Source organism: Spermophilus citellus (genome assembly GCF_964194105.1).
Source record: "Spermophilus citellus genome assembly, chromosome: 4".
In the NCBI taxonomy this organism is placed as follows: Eukaryota; Metazoa; Chordata; class Mammalia; order Rodentia; family Sciuridae; genus Spermophilus; species Spermophilus citellus.
The window spans coordinates 109530713-109546447 of NC_138185.1; the positions used below are offsets into that span (position 1 = coordinate 109530713).

The window sequence follows — 15735 nt, forward strand, 5'->3', positions numbered from 1 at the left end:
AGAAAAATCTAGGCGGGGCTGCCCGGGGCGGAGGACATAGGGCGTGTCTGCGCAAGCGCAATTGTGCGTTCTGGCGTCGTCACGTGCGGGGGCGGGGCCGGGCGGAGCGGGCCCTGGCTGGCAGTAGGGGGCGTGGGAGTTAAGTGCGCGCGCGCCTGTTCTCCTGCAGCCGAGGAGTCGCGCGGGGCGGGGCCGCGTGCGCGGGGTCGGGGGCGCGCGGGCCAAAACGGACTAGGGACGCGGCGGCGGTTGGTGGTGGCCTTAGGAGAGTCTTGCTCGGATTGTGAGAGGCGGCGGTGGAAGCACTCTTCGCACCAGCAGAGGCAGCGACCCCGACTGAGGCGGCGGGCCAACGCGTGCTCTCTGGGCGGGGTGCGGCGGGGGATGTGCCTGCCCCGGCCGGGCGGAGTCTCTCTGACAGGGCGGGGGATGCGCTGCGGCCGCTCGCCCGGACCTTGAGGCAGTGGGCCCACCCTCGCGCAACTGTCCGACCCTCGGTAGCCTTGGCTCCTGCTGCCTTCTTTGGCCGGACCCTGGGGCAGAGGGTGGGAGGCAGCTTCCGCCCAGGAGGAGGGAGCTGTGGTGGCCACCGCGGCGCAGCCCGAGGTAAGACCCGCCCCAGCGGCCCTGCCGCCGAGCCCGGCCCACGTCCCAGTCTCGCTCTTTGGCTCCCGCTGGGCCGCCCCGCCCCAGCGGAGACGCCCCACGAACGGGTCTGCCTCGGAGCCTTATTGACTCCTGATCTGGGCCGGGATTCCCCAGAGACCCAACCCCTCGTAGCTTCCTTCCATAGGGTAGACCCCGGTTGGTTTTCCAGCCTCAGCTGCAATTCTGTCACCATTCCCCATCCGCGCCTACCCGGTCAGAACCCCCTCTGACTTCCAGGACTCAATATTGAGTCTCCAGACTTCATTATGCGGGACCCGATCGTAGTGCCCGAGACACGGCCACTTCCTAACCAATTGCGACCCCCAGCTCACAGGTTTCCCAGATAGGTCGCTGCCCCCGCCTTCACTTTTTAATAGGACTCTCCCATCCCCTCCGCCCAGTTGGCATACTGTCTAGCCACCTAGCACGTCCCCTACCCATCGGGGCTTTCGGACAGCTTGTGTCGGGATGCTCTCACCTTCACTAGATTAGGATCAGCCCCTCTAGACACCATCACAGCTTTGGGTCTCCTTTATCCGCTGTTATAGTGTCTCCCAAACCTTATCTTTCTTCCTGTTTGCGATCTTTTTTTTTTTTTTTTTGATTGAAAATGCTTTGCCTCCAAATCCTGATTTAGTCTAGAATATTCCCCCAGTGAGACTAAGGGGACCGAAGTGAAACCTATGTTTGGAGGGTTTGTTCTCGCCACTGAAAGTGGAGGGAAAGGAAAGATTATCTATCGAAGCACAGGACATGCTGTGTGTGCCATTATAAGGTCGTACACCCTGCTCCTCATATTATTTCGTAGAACTAAAGAATTAGTATAGATCTGAGACTTTATGGGCTTCTATAAGGATTAAGTCTTATTACACCAATGAATGTATTTTTTCCATGTATCATCTACATTACCTCCTTGTAGATTTCTACAGATATTTTATACTAGTTTTGAAAGATATTAGGGGACTTTTAAAAAAAAAATTTCTGTTTTTGAATTGGCTGGGAAGATATTTCTATCCGTCCTTAATCCCTGAAAACTTTAGTATCATACTAATAATAATTTTCTTCTACCTAGCATTGCTGTCTTCTCTAAGGAGCAAGTACAAAAGTCCTGCAATGAGACTGGGGATATAGCTCAGTGGTAGAGCGCTTGCCTAGTGTGTGTGAGGCACTGGGTTGGATTCTCAGCACCACATATAAATAAATAAAGACCTATCAACAACTAAAAAAATTTTAAATTAAAAAATGTAATGTTTATTGTGTCATTACTAAAAGCTTTATCAATAATAGTAAAATATTGAAGATTGTACTCCTGAGCTGTCAAGAAGGAAATAGTGTTGCATCAAATGATCAGTCCATAATTTTAACTTTTAAAGGGATAAAGGATAAAAAACTGTTTGTAGTCACTCTTTAAAACTTTGTATGTGTATGTGGACAGAGAGGGAGAAAATCATATTGAAATTATGGGTAATAAGTAGACCTAGTATAAATGTCAAAAGGTTCTGGAGAGTAGTGTAGTAGAATGGTTCTCTTCCTCCTTAGTTCTCTAGCCACCCATTTTTTTCTTTAGAACAACCTCTTTCCTGCTTCTCATGTATCCTTCTTGTGATATTTCCAGCATTTACAAGTTCATATGGTATATTAAGACACAACACACATAAGTGGTTACATACTATACACTTTGTATATAGCTTGTTTTTTTCCACTTAATTACTGGATCCTAGAGATAATTTGATAGATGTATGGATATCATTTACTGGCTGGATAGCATTCCATTTTGATGAACTTGAGGTCTTTTGCTTTTATAGAAAATACTGCACATTTTTAAATATATCAGTTATATGTATGTTTTAATACATGAAGTGAAAAAAATTCCTGTTTCTTTTGTGTTGAACCTACATAAAAGGATATAAGTAAGTTTCTGATTGAATCTCTGAGCTACAATAGTGTAACTACTTTTTGATATTTAATTTAAAAATCAAGGATTTAAAATTGGTGACTGAAATTATCAGATATGCATTTTTTTTTTTTTTTAAAGTCACTGACTTCATGGGCTGTGGTTGTAGCTCAGTGGTAGAGTGCTTGCTTCACATGTGTGAGTCACTGGGTTCAAGTCTCAGCACCGCATATAAATAAATGAATAAAGTAAAGGTCCATCAACAGCTAAAAAATATTTTTTAAAAAAGTCACTGACTGCAGTGATTAGGGTGGACTGAAGAGTAGAGTAAGCTTAAGCTTTTATCAGGAGGGTAATCCAGACAAATGATAATGGGTCTGAACTTGGGACTGAACTTGGTGATTTACTTGGATTCCAGGTTGGGGAGAGTGTGTAAAGATTTCTCCCTGTGCCTTTCAGTGAGGTAGGGAGCCACATAAAGGAGTGAGATTTTTATTTTATCAAAGAGGGACAGAGGGGTTCACATTGTGGGATGTTAAGTTTGGTTGGATGTGGGTCCTTCAGGTATAGATGGTCAGTGGACAGGTGGATTTGTGGCTAAAACTTGCAGTTAACAAGTGCTGAGTTGGTAGTGATAAATTTTGGAGACAAAAGCTTATAGATGAAAGGAGAAAAGGTTTAGGACAGAAAACTAACATTTAAAGTGCAATATTTTAATATATATGTTTAAAATTTATTTATTTATTTATTTATTTTTATTGGTTGTTCACAACATTACAAAGCTCTTGACATATCATACTTCATACATTAGATTGATGTTTAAAATTTTTAAAAAGCCTTATTGTAGGTTAAGCAGCAGTAGTGAAATTCACTATATATGATGTTTTAACATATTTTCCTCTTAATTTAGTGGTGTGTACTTACTGAGGAAAGTAGAGAAAACTTAAGTTTTTTTTTTTTTTTTTTAATGGGGAAGGGTTTTTGCTACGTTTCCAGGCTAGTCTTGAACTCCTGGGCTTAAGTTGTCCTCCTGCCTCAATCACCTGTGGAACTGTGACAACCAGTGTATTCCACTGTGCCTGGTTCAACTTAGGTTTTTTTAAAAGTACAACTTTAGGAGAAATTAGTAATATAAACACCTTCTTTCCTAATCATTTGGAGTATACTATGTAGTTGTTTAACTTTTAATATTTGCGAAGAAGTGCAGGAACTTTGAAAATATAGTTTGCCAAGAATGTTAAGGTTTTTAATTTGAATGATGTTTTAGGTGTATTAACTTAGTTTGAAATAAACATTGAAGACTTTTCCAACATCTTTAAAACGCAACCTTGACTTAATGTATTGGTTCCTAAGTCCAGGGTTGCTGTTTAGAGCTCTTGCTTCTCTGCTCTATACCTCTGTAAATGACTGCCTACTGAATACTGAATATCTTCACCTGGTTTCACATTTCACAGGCACTTTCAAAAAAGTGCAAAAGAAAACTCTTTTCTGCCTCTTTCTCCAAAACAGTTGTGCATGTGTGGGTGGGCAGGTACGCAGATGAAAGTGCAACAATTTTTTTTCTTCCTCCTCATTTGCTACCTTTATTAATACCTTCATGAAGCCTTTAAGAACTTTGTGAAACATCTTCCACTAAATTCTGAACCTCAACACTAACATTTACTTTGTTATTAAGTCTTGAACATTTGTTCTCATATTTCTGATCATTGGTTATTATTCTTTATTACTCTTTTGTTGTCTGTATTTTAACTCAAAATGCCTGTTTTGCTTCTGTAATGCTTTCTAAGTGTTCTTGTTGACTTCTGTTCTCTGCCTCCTTTTGTCATACTCTCTTTTCATTCTTTGCACTACCGCTAAAGTAAGTGTTCTAATACTCTTTTATTAGGCCCTTTCCGTTGCAAGGAAGAGAGAAGTTATCTTAAGTAATGGAATGCTTTTTTTGAAGGAAACATACATGCCCAAGGGAACCTAGGAAAAGCCAAATAAATTTGTTTCAAGAAGAATGGAAACCTAATAAAGTTGTAAGCAGGAGAAGACAGATTTCACTTTATTTATTTATTTTTTTGTGGTGCTGGGGGTTGAACCCAGGGCCTTATGCATGCTAGGCAAGTGCTGTATCACTGAGCCATAGAGGCAGCCCTACATGTGCTCTTTTGTTGTCTAGCTACTCTTTGTTTTTGGCTTAATCTTTCTCTCTCCTCCAATTTCCTCCTCCTCTATTTTATTGCTTCCATTTATTCCTAGTTTCTATTCCTTAAAACTTCTTTGTTGCTCCTGTGCCAACATCTTGCTTTCTGGCTGCTGTCCCCCCCCCCCCCCCCCTTTTTTTTTTTCCTTCCTTGCTGCTAACATTTTAACTTCAGCTCCTGAGCTAACTTCTTAGTTTTTTTAGGATTTTCTGGTTTAAATTCCCAAGAATCCATTTCTCTGGCTTAGCTCTTTTTCTCATTGGTTGCCAGCAGGACATGGATAATGTGACCACTCCTGGACACACAGTGTTGGCTGTGTGTTCATCTGTACATATGGATGTGGGGCAGATCATAATGGTGAAAAGTATAGGGCTGTAAGCAGTCAGGCACTGTCATTGACATGTATAAATTTAATCAACCTTTCCAGTTGAAAGATCTTCAATGCTTTCTTATTGCTTTTAGGATACAGTTTAAAGAAGCATGGCATGTATATAAGGTCATTTATTTTTTGGTTTTTATTTTTTGTACCAGGGATTAAACTCAGGAGGTGCTTAAACACTGATCCACATCCCTGGCCCTTTTTATGTTTTATTTTGAGATAGGGTCTTGCTAAGTTGCTCAGGGCCTCACTAAATTGCTGAGGCTGGCTTTGAACTTGTGATATCTTGCCTCAGCCTCCCAAGTCACTGGGATAACAGGCATATACCACAGAACCTGGCATAGGTCATTTATGATCTGACTCTTCTCTAGATTTTCTTTCCTTTTGCATCAAATTCTATGATGCGCTTTCACTGAATTTAGATTTCCTGTCCTGCAAGTGCGTTCTCTTGTCTTTACATTCATCGATTCTTATCTTTTTCTTTGCTTGGCTAATGCTTGTCTGATCTTTAGGACTCAGTTCAGGTGTATGTTCTGTTTTTTGGTACCAGAAGTGCTTACCCTCCGAGCCACATCTTCAGCCCCTGCCCCACCCCCCACTTTATTTTGAGTCAGGGTCTCACTAAGTTGCTTAGGACCTCACTGAGTTGCTGAGGTTGGCTTTGAACTTGTGATCCTGCCTCAGTCTCCCAGGTAGCTGGGATTTTGGGTGTGTGCCACTGCGCCTGGCTCAGGTGTATCTTCTTAAAGACGCTTTCCTTTGCCCTTTCCAGATTAAGATAGGTGCCATTCCTGTGTATTTATTTCTATTATAGCTCTCTGGTGATATTGCCCAATTATTTGTCTATTTTCTCCACTAGTCTTTAAGTTCTTTGGTAAAAGAGATAGTGTTGGTACTTTATAGTAAGTTAGGCTTTTAGATTAGGGATTTTAAAACGTATAAGCCTTTTGGGGCTGGGGTTGTGGCTCAGAGATAGAGCGTTTACCTACCATGCATGAGGCACCGGGTTCGATCCTTAGCACCACATAAAAAATAAAATAAAGATAGTGTCCACCTATAACTAAAAAATAAATATTTAAAAAAATAAGCCCTTTATAAATTGTAGATGCTTCTCAACCTACCATGGGGTTATGTCCTGATAAGCCCATTGTAAGTAGAAAACACATTTAACAACACCTAATTTACTGAACATCATGGCTTAGCAACAAGTATCCTTTAGAGTATTAGTTGTTTACCCTTGTGATCCTGTGTAGCTGACTGGGAGTTGTGACTTGTCACAAGGTAGGATTGCAAGAGTACTGTACTGCATTTCACTAGTTTGGGAAAAGATCAAATTCAAAATTTGAAGTACTGTATCTACTGAATACATATTACTTTTGCACCATAATAAAGTTGAAAAATCTTAAGTCGAACCATTGTAAATCAGGGACTGGCTGTATACAAGAAGAACATAGATGATGAAAATTCAGTATAACAAACATCTACATCAAGATACAAAATATTATTAAAACTCTGTAAACTACCTCTTCTAGTCATTAATCTAGTTCATAGATTTAATTTTATAAGGTATAACTCTTTTAAATTGATTTTTTAATTGGCACATTATAATGGCAGTATACATTGTGATGTATTCCTACATGCACATAACATAATTTGGTCAATGTCATTCCCTGGTACCACCCCTTTTCCTTCCCTCCTCCCTTTCCAGACTACTGGTTTTCTTTTTAATTTCATGAGATAACTTCCCTTTTTTCCTCCTCTTTGTTCCGTGTGTGAGAAAAAACAAGACCTTTGACTTTCTGAGCCTGGCTTATATCTCGACATAATGCTTTCAAGTTTCATCCATTTTCTTATGGATGATATAATTTCTTTATGGCTGAATAAAACTCTGTTATGTATATTTACCACAATTTTTTTTTTCAGTACCAGGAAATGAATCCAGGGGTGATTTACCATTGAGCTACATCTCCAACCCTTTAAAAACTTTTAAAGTAATTATGCAAGCTGGCCTTGAATTTATTATGATCCTTCTGCCTCATCCTTCCAAGTTGCCAGGATTATAGGCATGAGCCACTGTATGTGGTCACTGTATTGCATTTTCTTTATCCGTTTATCTGTTGATGGGCACCTAAGTTGGTTCCCTGTCTTGGCAATTGTGAGTTGTACTGCTGTAAACATAGGAATGTGTGCATTGCTATAGTATGCTTACTATCTTATTATCTTTTGGATAAATATCAAGGAGTGATACAACTGAGTCATATAGTGGTTTCATTCCTAGTTTTTTGGGGAACCTCTATAAGGATTAACATAGTGTTTGTACTGAATTACAATCCTACCAATAGCGTGTAAATGTTCTCCATGTCTTTGTCAGTATTATCATTTGTAAATGGCAAAACTCCTAACTTGTAGGTATCTCTGCATATTTTATAAATATATCTTTAAATATACAAGAAGGCTAGGTATTGGAATTTTGACCCCATGGAAAGAACATATATAATTTACATTATAGAAATTTTGGCATATTTTTATGTAATAAACAAAATCACATACTAGTAAATAATTGTGGGATGTTTGTATTTAGGAGAGTTTTCTTGTTTATAAGTTAAATATTTTAGAATAGTAAAAAAGAATATGATAGATCAAAGTATTTTTGCTGAAAGTGGCCTATTAATTTTGAGTAGTTAGCATGCTTAGGATTGGTATAGTAAACATGTAAAAAGCACTTTCCAAATGGTGTTTGGCCTCTGGGTTTTACTGTGAATTATGTTGCTAGCATATTTTGGCAATGGGGTCATCCAGCGGGCAACTGGAGTATAATTTTACAAGTATAGTAAGGAAAGCACTAGCTGTCCTTGTGTCATAGATAGCCGATTTCTTTTTTTCTTTTTTTTTTTTTTTAAAGAGAGAGTAAGAGAGGAGAGAGAGTGAGAGAATTTTTAATATTTATTTTTTAGTTCTTGGCAGACACAACATCTTTGTTGGTATGTGGTGCTGAGGATCGAACCCGGGCCGCACGCATGCCAGGAGAGCGCACTACCGCTTGAGCCACATCCCCAGCCCTAGATAGCCGATTTCTAAAAATTGGTTCTTTTTTTTTTTTTTTTTTTTTTTTACAACTAACAGTAATTTTAGAGTGTACTTTTTCTCAGCTTTGATTTTTAAGATTATATGGTTCTTTGACTATGAAGCTATTCTTTTAAATATGCTTTTTTTCTTAGTTAGGCTTTTCTGTCTGTTAATCTTAAATCCGTTATGCCCAGTTAAGTGAAAAGAATATGGACTTTTAAAGCTAGATTTCCAACAGCTTTTGCTTGAAGTTCCAGCCTCATCACTTTTGAATTGTCATTTAAAGGAAAGTCACTTAATATTTGTGAACTTCAGAATATTGATAGTTCTTATCTAAAAGATAATTGTTAAACATTTTCTCCGCCGCCCCCCCCCCCCTATTTTTTTGTGACAGGGTCTTGCTGTATTGATTGTGGTCTTGAACTTTCCTGGGCTCAAGTAACTTCCTTAGTCTCCAGAGTAGTTGGGACTACAGGTGTGCACCTTTGTACCTGGCTGGAGTTAAACGTCTTACGTAAAGCACCAACTATGTAGTAGATACTCACAAATATTCCTTTTCCTCCTTGAATATGTCTTGATTTTTATTATGTTTAAAAAATGAGATCAAGAATTTTAAGAATTTTGTTGTATGGCTTTTAGAATAAATGGCTAGTCAAAGTTTGTTATTAATAGAAGTAAATATTAGGCTAGTTTACTAGCTGTCTTTCAAGTATAATCATTGTTCAATTCAAAATAGTTCAAACACACTTTTGATCTTAGTAAGATTAATGAATGTTAAATATATTTGATTCAGCATGAGATATAATAAGATGTATTTTGTTTGCCAATGACAAACATTCCTTAAATCATTGACAGATTTTGGTACTATTTCTGTTTGTAGTGTGTTAAGTATTTGTTTGAAATCTGTTTACTTTACCGATCAAATGATAGTGGGTTGAGTAATCTCTGGATTCTTTTTTTAAATGTAAGAGAAAGTTCTTCAGATGACTGTAGACATTTATTTGTAAATAATATTTGGTTCTTTTCCTGTCCTCTGAATTACTTTTTTAAATAATAAAAAACTTAAAAAAATGTAGAAAGTTGAAAGAAGACAGCAAAAGAATATTAATATGCCTGCAATTTGGATTTACAAGTTAGGGACTGAAGGTGTAGTTCAGTCATAGAGTGTTTGCCTAGTATATATGAAGCCCTGGGTTCAATCCCCAGCAAAAAGATGAAAATTAACACTCTGCCATCCATGTTTGCTTTATTGTTCCCTAGTGTATGTGTATTTTTGCTGAAACTTTTGAAAATACGTTGTAAATATGACAAGTTTACTTCAAAATTCTTTGGCATATATTTAAGAACTAGATTTTTTCTTTTTAAAATTTTTTTAGTTGTAGATGGATATAATACCTTTATTTTATTTTTATGTGGTCTGTGAATCGAACTCGGTACCCTCCACATGCGAAACAAGCACTCTACCACTGAGCAACAATCCTAGCCCCTTAGATTTTTTTCTTAACATTACCACTTAAGAAACAATAGTACCCCCAGTAACACTTAATATTCAGTCTATATTTCAATTTTCCTAGTTGCCCTTTAAAATGATTGTTTGAATTAGAATTCAATTTTTTTTTTTTTGCATTTAATTTGTCTTTTAATCAAGAACAGCTCCTTCTCACAGTCCCTTTTCCATCACCCTGAAATGTCTTTGAAGAGAGCAGATCAGTTACCTTGTAGAATGGCCTGTTTTCTAGAGTTATCTGATTGTTTCTTTGTGCTATTGTTTAACTTGTTCTTCTGGTCTCTGTATTGCTTGTAAAATGGCAGTATGTTAAGGCTTGATTATATTCATGCTAAAAAATTTTGGCAAGAATACTTCATAGGTGATGTTATATATTATGTTGCATATTATGGAGGAACATATCAAGTGTCCCATTGTTAGTGATCCAAGTTTAATGAGGTTTTAGGTGGTATTTGCTATGTTTCCATTTTAAAAGTATGTTGTTTTATACTTCTACAATCAAGCATATAACTTGTGGGAGTGATATTCTTATGATTTTAAGCATCCTTTGTTGATTCTTAGACATATAATTGAAGGTCTCAAAATGGAGGATTTTTCTAATTCTGTAATTCTTGTACATTTATTAGCTATCATGTTTCAATTAGCAAGAGCTTCATAACCTTGATCTATCAGAAGTGAATTATAATTACTGCTAGAAGGGAAGAGTAAATTCTTAATTCCTTCCTTAATTTTCAGAGTGAGGAGTTGTGTATTTGTCATCTACAGTGGTGGGAAATGAGTTTTTGAATAGTCTCATGTTTTTTTTAAAATTGTATTTTTCATTTTTTAATTTTTTTAAAATTTTCTTCCTTTTTTAAAAAATATAATACCTTTATTTTTATGTGGTGCTGAGGATCGAACCCAGTGCCTCACACATGCTAGGCGAGCGTTCTACCTCTGAGCCACAACCCCAGTCTATCTTTTATTTGTTATGTTACTCAATTATTTTTATAGACATTGCCTTTAAAAACAACAACAACAACAAACAACCCAGGGCCTCACATATGCTCAGCATGTGCCTTACCACTTAGCTACATCCCCAGTGTTTTCAAAAAGTGTTGAGACAAGGTCTTGCTAAGTCCACGTGGTCTACAATTTGAGTTCCTTTTCCCTTCCAAAGAGCTGTGATTACAGGCATGCCAGCCACTGTGCTTGGCAAGACAGTATTCTTTTTGATGCTTGAATAGTCTCACATAAGGATAGTGGGACCCTTTCAAGCAGGCTTCTGGGTTCTTTTTTGCCCAAATCAGTTAGTTTTTGAGTCAATCCTTACTTTTGGATTCAAGATATTTTGGTTCACTGTGGACTTTTTTTTGCTTTAGAATCAACAGTTTCTTGAAGGAGCTTTGTTTCCTTATTGTGGAGGATTATATTTAGAATCCAGTATCTGGATATCAAGTATGCTTCTTCTTATTGTGTTATCTTTGCTTCTAGGCCCCTTTAAGAAGGTGTGTGTGTGTGTGTGTGTGTGTGTGTGTGTGTGAGTGAGAAGTATATTGTCATATTGATCTAATTAAAATTTAACATTGCAGGTTTCTTTTTTGTTACATTAGTTTAAATTTCTTTTATATTGAAATCTTGGTTTTTATTAACATTAATACATTTGATTTTTTTCTAAGTATGTGGAAAATAGTTTCAAAATAAAACTACTCTGTGAAGTTCAAACTTTCTTTGCATTTCTTTTTTTCTTTCTTTCTTTTTTTGGTACTGGGGATTGAATCCAGTGGTATTTTACCACTGAGCTACATCCCCAGCCCTTTTTATTTTTTATTTTGAGATAGGGTCTCACTAAGTTGCTTAGGGCCTCACTAAGTTGCTGAGGCAGGTCTTAAATTTGTGATCGTCCTGTCTCAGCCTCCTGAGTTTTTCGCATTACAAGTGTGCACCACCATACTCAGCTCTGCATTTCTTTTTGGCTTTAGATTATACCCTATATACTTATTGTTATGAGTATTATGTTGAGAAGCAACTTGAAAATTTTTCTTTGTGTGATTTTTTGCCAATTTGATAAGCAGCTAACTCTACTTATTTTTCATTTTATAATTTGCTTCCCTTGTTTTTTAATTTTTTAGAGTATGTAAAGTATTTACTTAGTTCAAAAGGAGAAACCAAATGAAAAAGTAAACTTAGGACTCTTATTATTTTCTTAAATCCATCTCTTCTCTGCTTTCTGTCCCCCTACAAATAACCAATTTTGAAAGTTTTTAATTAATCATTCCAATATTTTTTTCCTTCAAAAATAAGACGTAGCATAGTCTCCATTTATACACCAGAATTAAAATATGATATATACTGTTTTGTACCTATTTAAATTTTAAAAAATTTTATTCAGTATATTCTGTACAAAAACGTCTTTTTCATTCTTTTATTTATTCATTTATTTTTTTTAGAGAGGGAGAGAGAGAGAATTTTTTAATATTTTTTAGTTTTCGGTGGACACAGCATCTTTTTATTTTTTATTTTATGTGGTGCTGAGGATCGAACTTAGTGCCCTGCGCATGCCAGGAGAGCGCGTTACCGCTTGAGCCACATCACCAGCCCCTCATTCTTTTTTTTAAAATGGAGACATAATATTCTATGTGAGTGTATCATTATCTATTCAACAAATTTGGTTCTGCTGCATATTTGTATTTAATCTTTTGAACTGTGTATAATATAATAACTATGTAATGCATATTGAATAAATAAAATTTCTTTCCCAAGTAATTGAGAAAGAGTTGATTTTTGTCCAGAGAGGCTCATCATCAGAGAATTTTGTTGTTGAAAGAATTTTAAGAGAAATAGATATTTTTCACATGCAGTTGTATTTTCATGCCTTTTAATATTAGGGTATGGATGATAGTGAACGTTAACTTGCTTTGTTTTATGGTACAAGGGTTTGAAGAGATAATAGATGATTTGCTTTCCTGCTTTTACTTTCTGTAAAAGCATTGGAACTAAAACTTGATGTATTAGGTGTTTTTACGTGAGAATAGTTAAATATTCCGTCCTCAATGGATTTTCCTAAACCTCCCCTTATTCTTTTTTCCTTAACTTTAACTCCCCCCTTGCTCTCTTCTGCCTTAAACCTCCCAGATTATAAGGTTCTAAGCATTCTATACTTACAGTATAGTAAGGCAGATAGAATGTGTAGTTCTGTTAGGAGAAAGAGATTAATTAGGAAAATTACCAAAGGGATGGGAGAGAATGCCTGTTGGATTACAAGGAATTCAAGCTTTGGGGCTTGTGGACTTGAGATTGGAAGTTGAAGAACCTAACCACTCAAATCTAAATTTTCTTTTTTCCCCCCAAAAAGTAACAGAATTTATTAGCTTAACAGAAGGAAAGCAGAACTCCCAAAGGAGAGGAGTCCTAAGAGAGGGATACCATAAATTGTTTTTATTCTAGTCATTGAATGGAATTTGTTTCTTTTTTGGTACCAAGGATTGAACCCAGGAGTGCTTAACCACTGAGCCACATCCCCAGCCCTTTTTAAAATTTTTATTTAGAGACAGGGTCTCACTGAGTTGCTAAGCATCTCACTGAGTTGCTGAGGCTGGCTTTGAACTTGAGATCCTCCTGAGCTGCTGGGATTATAGGCATGTGCCACCGTAACTGGCTTGTTTCATTTTTTGAACAAAATATTTGAGCACCTACCATGAGTATGTTGCTGTGCTGGGCACTGTGGAGAGTAAACAATATTATGTAATTAATGGTAATTTTTTTTATTATTTTTTAAAATTGTATACACCTAGGTACCAGACTTGCTTATATTGTCTTATTGTATCAAATTCTCATAGCAATCATATGCAATTGTTATTTTTGTCTTTTTCACTTATATTTACATGAGTATGTGTAAAACACATACAGTTTAAAGAAAATTATGAAGTAAATATTTGTATTGTCCATTGCTCAGGCCAGTATACCAGAACTATTCCCCTCTTACCTTCCCTCCACTTGTCAACATATCCCTTTGTGGAAGTGACTATTATCCTAATATTTGTGTCCATCATTTCTTCTTAATTTTAAATGCCAAGGGTACACCCTTATATGCCTTATATCCTTATGTAGGTTTTTAAACTTTATACTGTGTATTTTATGTGATTGAAGAAATTTCGTTCAGCATTATATTTGTGAAATTAATTACATGTTATTGTAGTTATATAGTTCATCAGATTTCATTGAGATAAAATGATCCATTGGAGTACAGGTCAGTTTATTCATTCCAGTTTTGATGAACATTTGAATAGATTTCAGTTTCTTGCTCTTACTGTACCGATAGTGCAGTGGTCAGTACTTTTTCATGTTTGCATGTATGCAGATGGTTCTCTAGCCTGCCTAGAAGTAGAATTTCTGGGTCTCAACATATGCACATACTCAAACTTTAATAATGGCAAAGAGGTTTTCAAAGTTTTTAATTCAGTTTATACCTCCATCAATACAGTGTGTGAGAATTTCCGTTGTTCTGAATCTTTAAGGTTGTGATGTTATCTCATGGTGTTAATTTTCATTTCCACAATTATTAATGAAGTGGAACATCTTTTCATGTTAGAAAAGATGTCATTTAAATTTCTTCTTGTGAAATATATGTTGAACTTGTTTGCCCAATTTTTGCTATTAGGAGGTCTTTTTCTTACTGATTTATTAGAAATTCTGTGTATGTTTTGGATACTAGTCCTTTAGTTATATGTGTTATCAATATCTTCATGTTGAAGGAGAAAGGAATGTAGGGGACAGTATCCATGTCACATTGTAAAATGGTAAATGGCATGGGATATATACTAGCATGGCCGTCTTGAAAAACACCATGTGTTAAACCCACTCATTAATGATTTTTATTTAATTGCTTTTAGAGAAAAGAATCTTACGATTTCAGAGTTTTTTCTTTTTCTGGATCTGTAATTTAAATACATGTTAGATTGTTCAACTTTTCCTTCCTTCCTTCCTTCCTTCATTTTTTCTGTGCTGGAGATTGAGCCCAGGGTTTTACAATACAAGCATGCACTCTATTGACCTATATCCCCAGCCTTATCACTCATTCTTATGTTTCTTTTTATGTGTTTCTTCTTTCACTATGGATTATTTCTTGATCTCTTTTAATTTACTCATTCTTCTCTTAAGTGATTCCATTTTTAATTTTAATTGTATAATTTAAAAAATTCTTTTCAGTTCTTTTCACATTTGCTAAGTCATTTTTATGATTCTTTTTAGATATATAATGCTTTCAATCTTATTTTTATTTTAGACAAATAAAATATGTATTTGGTTTCTGATGTCACACAAATAAGAAACAGCAAATGAGAACAGAAGGGTATTTATAGGTTGTTAGGCTGACAGCATGAAAAGCTTGTCTATAAACTGTAAGTAAAGCAATCTGGTGATATCGAGGATGGAGACACATAATTTTGCTCCTGTTAGTTTCTATTAATATCACTTTGTCATAAAAAATTAACATTTATTATGAGCTTCCAAATTTGTACGAAATGTATAAGACCTGTTTGGTTTATTCTGCTTAAAAGGATCTGAAGTACTCAGGGTAGTGACCTATGCCTGTGGTCTCAGCTCCTGGGGAGGCTTAGGGGAATTGCTTGAGCCCAGGAATTTGGGGCCAGTCTGGACAACATAGAGGAACCACATCTCTTTAAAAAAAATTAAAGTTAGATATTTGTTGAAGAAATAATTTAATCCAAATTATTGAAATAAAAACTTATAATATTTAGAGAGCTGCCACACTGTCTTCCAGAGTGGCTGTGATATTTTGCACTTCCACCAGTAGTGAATGAAAGTTCCTGTTTTTCAACTTCCTCATCAGCATTTGGTGTTGTCATTGTATTGGATTTTTGCCATTCTAATGGGTTTATGGTACAAACTCATTGTTTTAATTTTTAATTCCTTAGTGATATCTGATTTTGAGTCTCTTTCATATGCTTATTTGCCATCTGTACATCTTTGGGGGGATGTCTTCAGATCTTTTTTCTTTTTTGCCCATTTTAGTTGGTTTGTTTTCTTGTTGTTGAATGTTAAGAATTTGTAT

At 36.5% G+C, this 15735-nt stretch overlaps 1 protein-coding gene across 4 annotated transcripts in view; it reads left to right on the forward strand.

Moving 5' to 3' along the window:
• Positions 1-109: 109 nt before the first annotated feature.
• The window catches only part of MYO9A (myosin IXA), a 266957-nt gene continuing 251331 nt past the window's right edge, over positions 110-15735 (forward strand). For 3 of the 4 annotated variants that reach the window (XM_081290714.1, XM_081290715.1, XM_081290717.1), the window contains exon 1: positions 112-606. The gene's annotated coding sequence lies outside the window, so the exon portion shown is untranslated. Of the gene's footprint in view, positions 607-15735 lie in introns of all 4 variants that reach the window. The other variant, XM_081290716.1, reaches the window with a different exon arrangement.